Source organism: Mastomys coucha, unplaced genomic scaffold (assembly GCF_008632895.1).
Source record: "Mastomys coucha isolate ucsf_1 unplaced genomic scaffold, UCSF_Mcou_1 pScaffold20, whole genome shotgun sequence".
Classification (NCBI taxonomy): Eukaryota; Metazoa; Chordata; class Mammalia; order Rodentia; family Muridae; genus Mastomys; species Mastomys coucha.
Window position 1 is genome coordinate 27,745,363 of NW_022196903.1, and position 10,553 is coordinate 27,755,915.

The 10,553-nt window shown below is 45.9% G+C and overlaps 1 long non-coding RNA gene across 1 annotated transcript in view; it reads right to left on the reverse strand.

The window, feature by feature from the left end:
• LOC116098048 overlaps positions 1 to 468 on the reverse strand; it is a 1,556-nt gene extending 1,088 nt beyond the window's left edge. Inside the window, exon 1 of the long non-coding RNA XR_004121679.1 lies at positions 279 to 468. This is a non-coding gene — a long non-coding RNA (uncharacterized LOC116098048). The remainder of the gene's footprint in view (positions 1 to 278) is intronic.
• Positions 469 to 10,553: the final 10,085 nt, after the last annotated feature.

The following is a 10,553-nucleotide window of genomic DNA, read 5'->3' on the forward strand; positions in this document are numbered from 1 at the left end:
CCTCTCCCTCTCCCTCTCCCTCTCCCTCTCCCTCTCTCTCTTTCTCTCTCTCTCTCTGATTGCTGCTTATTTTTAATCTTTTAGCAACAAGCAAAGCGCGCGTGATAAGGCAGGTGGCCAAGGCTCCACTGGTGATATTTCACGCAGCCCTACCCGGACTGCTTTGTATCTGCGTTATTGAGCAGCCTAGCTTCGAAAACCAATACACCAGTAACAAATTGCTAAGAGTAGAGCCGGAAAATTCCAGACCAACTGCTACATTCCTTCCCATCTCTCACCTCAGAAGACCTTGAGAACCTAGCAGGCACGTGGTCCTCCGAGCTTTATTTAGCAAGGCTGGGCTCTGGGCCCGGTACCCCAGTGGCCCACCTGGGGCCCGCCGAGTGACTGCACCTGGGACACCCTCCGGTGGTAGACACAGTGGGCGCACAGCTCAGCTGCCTCTCCATCTCTGGCTTCCTGGGTGGCAGGAGGAGGGAGGGAGCTCCACGCAGTCGCACAGATGTCTTGGAACTCAAGGGAAGTAAAAAAAGGAAGTAGGGAATTTGTCTGACAGACCCCAGCGAGCAAAATTAGCATCAGCCGCAGGCTGGAGGCTCTGCAATCATTTTCCCTCTGCCTGCAACCTCAGGAAGTTTGCTCCGGCACTCATGACAGAGGGTAAGGTGAGGAAGAGTTGGGGCTTCGATTGGTTCAGCCTGCAGAATTACACTCTACAAACGCATACTAGACAAGCGGTGGGGTGCCGAGGAGCAGCCTTTAAGCAATTGGGACTCTCAAGGGCCATAGAATAGAACCGGGCTGGGCTGGGCAAAAGGGAACTTTGAAAGTTCTGCAGAGGGAAGGATTAAGGTGCAGTTTACTAGCTGTGAGACTCTGAACAAATTATGTAAATTCCAAGCCTCAGTTTCCCTATCTGAAAATGGGAATAATCAGATTACTGGGACAAGAGGTAGTGGACAAGAAATGTTCTGTGCAGAGATGGCTTAGAGCAGGCCTTACTGAAACTGTTATGAGTGTGGCAATTCTTGATGTGGGAACAAGCCAAACTTGTGCATATTTATTTCCAACCCTTGTTATTATAAAATGTAAACTGTAAATATGAAGTTCAACAAATTATTAAACATTAAATATACCAGCCAGGCATGGAAATGCATGTCTGTGACCTTGGCTATTTGGGAGGCTGGGGGCTGGACTGCTCACTCTCATAAAATCCAGATGTTCCAAGTCAGCCCTGGAGAGTAGTGAGACCTCAAGCAAACAGACTGACTACTCAAAGACATGAACCATGAGCAGGACCTGGAGCCCCATCTCCTCCCTCCCATGTATGGAAGCTGCATACCTGCAGTAAGGTCATTGCTGTTCATTAGTGATGATTCTTGCTTTGAAATAGACTTGCTACAAAAGCATCCATCCTATACACTACCCAGAAGTCTTCAGAGTTTGCCTTTTCTTTGGGGCGGGGCATCTCACATAGCCCAGGCTTTAGCTGTATAACCAAGGGTAACAAAGTTTGGCTCCTCTGGCCTCCATACCCAAAGTGCTGGGTTACAAGCATGCATCACTAGGTTTGATATGGGGCTACAGCTTTACCCCAGCGCCTTAAGCACATGAGTAAGTACTCTACCAATTGAGCTCTGTTCTCAGCTCCAGCAGTGGACTTGTTCAACAGCATCGTCTGTGGATTCATGTGTATCCATAGTCTACCCATTTGTATTACTGTGCATTATTGTATAATATTCCATACACCTCAGTCTTTTTTTTTTTTTTTTTCAGAGCTGAGGATCGAACCCAGGGCCTTACACTTGCTAGGCAAGTGCTCTACCACTGAGCTAAACCCCTAATCCCATGCCTCTCAGGCTTCTTACCCTTTCCGTTTCTATTTGGTAGCTAGCTGTTGTGGCTTGTGCTACTCGGGATGTTATGTGCCAGGTAGTATACTGATAGATCATACCTCGCATATGTACTATTTTAACAAAGAGTTCCTAATCATTGCCCACATTGATTTACCGACCCCCAATTTTACACATCCCAGTCAATAGTCAACACTCCCCATCTTCTTTCTACCACTCTGAAGGATCAGCAGAAGTACCCTGTGAACTTCATTTGCATCTTCCTAATGAGTGATGATGCTAGTGCTTTTCATATGCTTGTCCCTTATTTACATCCTGTAGCTGGGCTTGGTGGCTCACATCTGTAATCCTAGCTAAGGCAGGAGGATCAGGAGTTCACTTTGAGGCCAGCCTGGGCTGCATGAGACCTTGTCTCCAAAAACCCAGCTAACCAAATAAGCAGAACTTGTAATATTTTAACATTTTGTAACAGACCCATGTTAGTCTCTTGCCCATTTTTCTGCTCAGCTCTATTTCTTCCTGATTTATAAGTGCTCTTTATATATTCAGGATCTGAGTCTTTTGTTGGCTGTGTTTCACAAATATATCTCTGTTAAGCTTGCCTGTTTATTCTTTTCACGGTACCTTGATGAACAACAGTCTCAGGGGTGTGACTAATTCCATTTTCTAGCCATTTCCTTTGTGAGTTAAGGAAACACAAAAGAAGTATTTCTCTTCCCGGAGACCATGGCAGGATTCTATGGTGTATTTTAGAAGCTGTAATACTTTACTACTGACACTTGTCATCAAAATGAGAGAAAATGGGCATTATTAACTTCTTACCTACTCTCTATTCTGCTACTCCTCTTGATTTTAAACCAATACTTGGGATTGTTTTGTTTTTCCTCTCAGTTTTCACGATGGTGCTGCCTCAGAGGTTGCAGGGCAGTTATTTTGGCAGACTTGCGTGGGTCTGATGTGTCCTCACACTGCATGCTTTCTCACAGGGGTCACAGGCACACACCTGAGCAGGTCCCGATGGATCCCTGGCTGGCATACAGTGCTGATCACTTGGTTTACAATGTATTGGCTTCGCTCAGCTCGTGGCAAGCTTCCGGTTTCTTTTGTGGCTGGTGAGTTGGGCTGCAGCCACTGCTAGGCCGGGAGGTTCGGCTGTGGCTTGAGTCTGCTCTTCAGGATTCATGTGTCCCCAGCATGGTGATATTGAGAAAGAGCTCTCACTGAGGTCAGCGCCCTTAGAGGGAATTGTGGTACTTCTCATGGGACCCACGTTGGTTCTTATGAGGGCTGTCATTAGAAGAGGAAGGCCTCCCTTCCTGCCTCTCTTTGTCTTCCTTCTCTTGCACGTGCTCTATCCATGATGCTATCTGCTACAAAGGCTCTCACCATACCTTTGCCACATCTGGCACTATGCTGTTTGGACTTGCGGCTTCCAAATCTGTGAGCTACATACACTTCTTTTCTTTTTAATTTACCTACCTACCCTCAGGGATTTTTGTTATAGCAACAGAAAACAGTCTATATATAGAAGGCAATTTAAGAACCACCCTGTGTATTAAAGTACATGGCTCCCTAGTTTTAATATCATTGACATTTCTGGATTGAATTATGGCGATAGAAGCCAAATAATGATTTCATAATTCTATCATTCCTTTTAACATCATTACTTTTCATTTTATTATAGTATTCTGTAAATTCTAGGAGAAACTTGCTTGTGTTTGTACATGCTCATAGTATCCATATGGATTCTGTCTATGTAATGACTTGCTGTAACTTATTTTAATCCTTAAATGGTCTCAGATTTGTTTTTATAATGTGTTGGCCTTACCCAGGCACTGTGATTAGCTATTTCTTCAAGAAGCTATGGTTCTTTCTAGGGAAGGGTGCTATGTAGACATCAAGATCTGGCTGTGTGCTTTTAGGGTACCAGTGTTCCCAGCAGACCTCGGTGACAGAGACAAGGCATACATATATGAATAAATATACATATCTGAGTATGTATATGTATAAAAAATATATACACATAGCTCTATGTTTATTTCAGTGTCTATATATACTTTAAAACTATAATCTTATATTAATATGTGCAATTCCTCTTCCAAACCAGAATTCAATTTTCTCCCTTTCCATATTTGTAATTCTGACACCCAGAAAAGCTGACTTCCACTATTTTGTGATACATTTATTTATTGGACCTATGCCCTCAATATATAACCACATTCTCACTCTTACTGTCACTGTTTTCCCCCAACCAAATACAGCCCTAATTCCCGGGCATCATCAAGGCGCCCTCCTCATCCTGTGGAGGCATCTCACTGTCGGCCACGGTTACAATTTACCACACCCCCAGCCTCACTATGTGCAGGCTCACAGTGGCTGTCCCTACAACTGATTTCTGGGATGAATTATTTAAGACGGGCAAGGCACACAGATGCCTTTAGCCTGCTTTTGCCTGGGATATTCTTCATCAGAAGAGTACGGTCTTAATGCTTATAGCTATGCCCACTGGTCCCACTGCATCTCTTCTCACGGGCCTCCCTTTCCTGCATGAGATGGATGGCAGAGCCACCCCCTTCTCTAGTGCTCCCTGGGCTCCTGCTGGGCTCAAAGATTTTCCCCACATACATGCTGTCTTTGGCTAGATCCTCAGCGTTCAAAAGGAACTTCCTGGAAGCCTACTTCTCTCCCCTCTTCTCTGTTCTGACCTGATTTTCATTCTCATCAGCCAGAATCATCTAGTGGCTTGTTTGATGCCTGGCTGACTCACTTTCAGACCTCCAGATGCCTTCAACATGGCTGCTGCTTCATCCCCATCAAGTCATCCTCTTCCCTTGGTCTGTCCCCTGGTCTCGCCATCTTCTTCCTCCTCTCCCACCTGTCGTGTTGGCGTGTTGTCAGGATGCCCTCACACCCTGTGCCAAAGCTGTTTCCTCTGGATAGTGGGGACTTAGCCTCTTCTCTCTGGACTGTTGTGTATCTAGCAGCCTCTCAGCCCCTCTGCTGGGACTGCAGGCAGGAAGTTATGAATGACTTCAGACATTCCAAACAGGAATGACCCCTGTCCCCTGCCCACAACCCCCCACATCTTGCTGCTGTTACTCATCTCCATCCCATTAGATGTCAGGACCACTCAGTTGACTACTTGGTCAACTGGGGGGCAGGAGTCCCTGCATTTATCTCTCTAAACTCCACACCTTATGTCTCAAGCAGTATTCAACTGTTGCTGGATCTTGTTTATAACTATCCTAAATCCGACCTCTGGTTTTCTCCACTGCTCTTGCTCTAGTCCAGGCCAGCACTTCTTGTTTATATGGCTAATGCAAGGATCTCCAATACTAGCCGTGCTCCCATGTAACCAGTACTTTGGTGACTCTTCACAGAGCCAGAGGGACCTTTTATAAACTTGAGTCAGATCAACAGATGGCTGAGTATAAACCCTATCATGAACTTGTCACACTCAGAGTAAGGTCACTCCTTACCATTGTCAGAAAGAGGGTCCTTCTTGATGTGACCCTGACTACCTCTCTAGGCTCGTCTTTCAGTGCTTCCACCCTTTATCACTAATCATGATGATCTTCTTGTTGTCTGTCCCCGTGTATGTACCACACTTGCTCCTGACTCAGGACCATTTTGTGCTTACTTCTCCCAACTTGGAGTGCACCTCCTCCAGGACTTCCTTCACAGGATGCTTCTTTTTCCACACTCAAGAATCTTCTCTCAGGCCTCTTCAGAGCTGTCTTCAGCACCCGTCTAAATTAGCACATCCCTGCCATTGCCTGTTCTTCCATCCTCCAGCTCTCTGTTCCTCTATCGTTTAATATTTTATGTAGCACTCATCATTATTTGACATTATATTATGGTTTGTCTCCCTGGGAATGTATGTGCAAGGCCAAGACCCTGTCGAGGGGGGTAGAGTGCGCTGTGCACTCAAGAGTATGTATGTATACGTATGTCTGCTTGCGTTCATGTAGTACAGAACAACCTCAGGTGGTGTTTTTTTTTGGGGGGGGGGAATTGTCCATTTTTTTTTTTTTGAAAGTCAAGCAAATCCAAAGTCTTATTCAAGGAGAACAATTTTATTAAAGTTGTACTGGCTGGTTTTGTGTGTCAACTTGACACAGGCTGGAGTTATCACAGAGAAGGGAGCTTCAGTTGGGGAAATGTCTCTATGAGATCCAGCTGTAAGGCATTAGTGATCAATTAGTGATCAAGGGGGTAGGGCCCCTTGTGGGTGGTGCCATCCCTGGGCTGGAAGTCTTGGGTTCTATAAGAAAGCAGGCTGAGCAAGCCTGGGGAAGCAAGCCAGTGAGGAACATCCCTCCATGGCCTCTGCATCAGTTCCTGCTTCCTGACCTGCTTGAGTTCCAGTCCTGACTTCCTTTGGTGATCAACAGCCATGTGGAAGTAAGCTGAATAAACCCTTTCCTCCCCAACTTGCTTCTTGGTCATGATGTTTGTGCAGGAATAGAAACCCTGACTAAGACAAAAGTTTAAAAAAAAAAGAAAGAAAGAAAAAAGATTTACAGGTTGTAAATCTCAACAGCTGCACAAAGGAGGGAAATGGAGACGTGGGTCGGGGAAGCCATAATCTTTGAATTAAACCAGCACAGCAGCCACATGGCAGGGATAGAGACTGTAGACAAAGAGTGAAGCCCAAAGTGTTCACCAAAGCGTGCCTAGAATGGAGAGAGAAGGGGTGAAGGAAAGATACACTTCTCTAACTCGGGGAAGCGGGCAGACTTACATAGCAGCATGGCTGTCTTCAGTCGAAGGTAGGAATCCTGGGAATGAAAAGTCCAGTGCCTCATTAAAGGTATCATTATGCCTGTTTCCTTAGTGTGCCTTAAGGTTAGCCATCTTTTTCTCCTCCCAGAGAGGCGGTCCCCTGGCCAGGTAAGCCACACTGGCTTTACTGGATTAATTCATTTATTGTGGGTAACTTGGGATGTTAGGTCAGTGTCACTCACTGTTTAGAACCCTCAGGTAGACAAGGCTGGCTCACTAGCAAGTCTCAGATCTGCCTTTCTGCACCTTCCCAGCAAAGCAATTACACACCAACACTTGACACATTGCACGTCTCCCCAATCCTGGGGATAGGGGAGAATATGTCCTACTTCCTAGGGCAGTGTCCCCTGCACAAAGGCTATGCAGACTTGAATGAACATAGAAATTTTAAAGGCAATGACAGGATTGGATAGTATTTCTCCCAGATGTAAGCAGAGGCAAGAGTGGAGTCAAGTGGTAGGAGCCTATCCTAGGACAGCACTTACGTTATCCATACTGGAGAGGTTAGCTGGGAACTCCAGACAGGAACTTTGCGATGATGCTCCAAAGCATCATGGGGAGCTCTACACTAATGTCTTTCCTAGTTCACAACTACATTCCTGTTCAATGGTAAGAAAGCCTTCCTGGGCCCCAGGCAACTGACATACTCAGGCTCTACGTAAAGCACTTAAGTGTAGGAAGAGTGGGTACTCCTTTATTCTAGGTTCCTAGTAAACATGTGGGTGCTGAAAGAACATCTTGAGAACACAGAGGCAACTCAAAATGAATCCTTGCCATCCAGCTAAGCACCATCTTGCTCAGTTTCCACCCAATTCTTCCTTCCCCCTTTGTGCATGACACAAATGATGGACACTGCTCCAAGTTCCATGTGGTACGTGGGGCTCCTTCTTAAGACTTGGTTGGTGCTAATGCTTTTGGGAGTGAGGGTCAAAGCCATAGCAAAATGTACTTCACACCCTGGCTTGATGCTATGATTAAGGTCTGGGCTAGGAGATGCAGAAAATGACATCTTGACTCCTGGGTGGCACAGGCTGTGGTAATAAGCAGGTGGTCACAGCCACCTGGGTTTTGACCTTGATTTTACATATCAGCATCGAGAGGGGGCAAGCAGGTGAGCACAGGCTTCCAACCCGTACTGTGGGTGCTAACAAAGGCCACCAGGAGCCAGGCCTCCAGCAGGCCTGTCAGATGAAGGGAACTTGCAGGGAGATTCCTCAAATGTGGGCCACTCAGCACCCCTGTCCATTAAGGCGCAGCTAGAGTAGAGTGGTCCCCAGCAAGGACCTCTGACCTCTGGCTTGCACATTTGCATTTAAAAGCCATGATGGAAATGTAATTTTCTTGGAAGGCAGGGTTATATTCAAAGCACACAGCCTTCTAAAGTGACAAAGACCACAGCTGGGTGGGTCCTCCCAGGAGAGGTAGAGAAGGCTGCTGTGAAGGGTGGGCAGAGAGGTGAAGAGAGTCAAATTTTCCTGCATAGGGAAAAATCTTTGAAGTATGCGGAGGCCTCGCCTAATCAAACTGTGAGCCGCTCCAAGCACTTCATTAAATCTCAGTGTTAGCTGTTTTCCATTTAGGGTTGACTTGCTTTGAGGGAGTTTCAGGGAACAGTTTTAATTTCCAACTTTCTAGACTGAAAGCAAATGCTGGCTAGATTTCCTGGAATCTAACATGGATTTGACATCGTGTTACCCTCTAAAATACAAATGCACTTTATCATGGTCTAGAGAGAACCAAGGATCTGGAAAGGCGGGAGGAACCTTTGACATGGGCGATTTTTTTTTTTTTTTTTGCTTTTCTTCCTACACTGAAGCAATTTCCTGTTTCTACAGCAATATTGAAGCTGGAGGCCGTAGAAAGGGTGAGTACAACGTGGAAGATAAATTGTCATCTTTGTCACTCAAACTTCAGCTGGACAGAGGACAATGAATTTGCTGGTTGTGTTTCTTCCAAATACAGGTAGGGCCCAGAGACCCTGGAAGGTACAGGAAGTTAGTCATCTATGCTCTGGCCACACAACTCCTGTAGTAAGGGACTCATACCTGGATCAGCGACAGCAAAACCACCATTACCTAGGTTTATCAATTCAGCCAGCCTGAAGAGACACAGGATTCTCCGACAAGCCCCCATCACAGGGACTGCAGGGGCTTCCCTCAGACTGAGGAGTGGCAACAGTCACAGGCCGGCACACAGGCAGCTTCTAAGTTGGAATTGTTCAGACCTTTCTGTTCCTAGGTTATAACTTAGGTGATAGAGGGCCTGCCTAGCATGAGTAGGAATCTGGGTTGATTACATCCTGGCACCACTGAAAGTGGCCATGGTGGGTATGCCTGTAACCTCAGGTAGAGAGAAAATCTGACATTCAAGGTCATCTCTGGTCTTGTAGGCTCACTGTCAATAAGTGAATGAATGAATAATTAACTACATAATACATTGACCAGTATTGCATTTTAAGGACGCACAGTGGATCCTTGAGCCCTTATCCCTCTTCTACACATATTTCCCTTTCTGCTGTTTTACTGTTGGCTCCTGTAAAATGGTTAAGAGAAGCCTCTTACATTGTGCCCCTGGAGGATTTGCCTGTGGTGGAATGGTTTCTCAAACAGAAATGTAGCCTCAATCATGTGCAGTTGTCACTGCTGGTCTGTTGTATGGCCTCATGCTCTTGGGGTGCTTTGAACCATGGGTTTTAGATTCACAAGTCAACCACACATCCTAGGCTGGGCCAGTGATGGTCTTTTGTGCTTATTCTTTGAGAAAAAGCTCCAATTGCTGGATTTAAAAATAATAACTGTAAGCGTAAAGAATTGCTAAAGGATGAGAAGTCTTATAGAACTGAAAACTTTGGGACTAGAACAGGAGGAAAAAATAAAAATAATCCTAAGTCGAAGGGAAGGTCCACAGTGAGTTACTCCACAGTGAGAACCTGAAGGGGGGGGCTGGTACCCCCATGGCCTTCTGCACTCCTGAGGTATAGCCTCAGGAGGAGAGAGGTGAAGACATTTTGGTAGGAGAAGGGAAGGAAGATCTAGGGCATCTAGGGCCTTAGGATCAATTCTAACCCATTCACTCTAAATTTCAGGTCAGGATAAAAAGTCAAAACTCTGAATTTTCAACTCCCTCCGCTGAGTCAGTCAATTGCTGCTGCCCTTTTGAACCTTTAGCTGCTCTCATCTTTTTGTTTTCCATGATGACATTGCTATCAGCCATAGTCCCTGTTATGTAATGGGTCTCCTGAGCTTACTCCTCCACGATCCCCTCTTATGGCTCACAGTATGTAGGTGTTTGGCAAAGGTAATTATACCTTAGGCTGAACAGCAGCACTCAAAGAACCATGCCTCCGCCCCCACTCTAAACCATGTGACTGCTTGTTTGGCCAATCCTGCTTAAAACTGCTATAGAAGGTTCTCATGAGCTGACTCAAGACCACATGCCATAATCATTTTTAAACCACTCCATGTTAAGTTTTCTATAAACACTGGCCTCTCAGAGAAGTCCATGCAGCTATCTTCTGAAAATTCACCAAGGATTTGCTGAGGGTGGTACCAGCCAGCCAGCGGGAGGCACTTTATTTCTGACTTGATGAGCTAAAAACTACTCCAGTGAGATCTGATCTACTTACCAGGGACTCCATGAGCCCCATGTAAGTCTCAATACTCTTTCCAAGCAGTTATCCAAAAAGCTCATGGTGGCCCAGCCCGAGGTATGAAATCACCCACAGAGAGGTCTATAAAGATTAAGAAAAAAGACATCACTGTACCCTCTGAGGTCCTCGGACTGCCACCTTCTACTCATCCTGCAGTAGCTGGTGCTTCCAAAGACAGCCTGACAAACTACCCATCTATAGGCTTACCCAGCTTTATATGCCTGATTCCTCAGTGCTGCCTTCCCCTGCCAGCAACAAGACTGGCA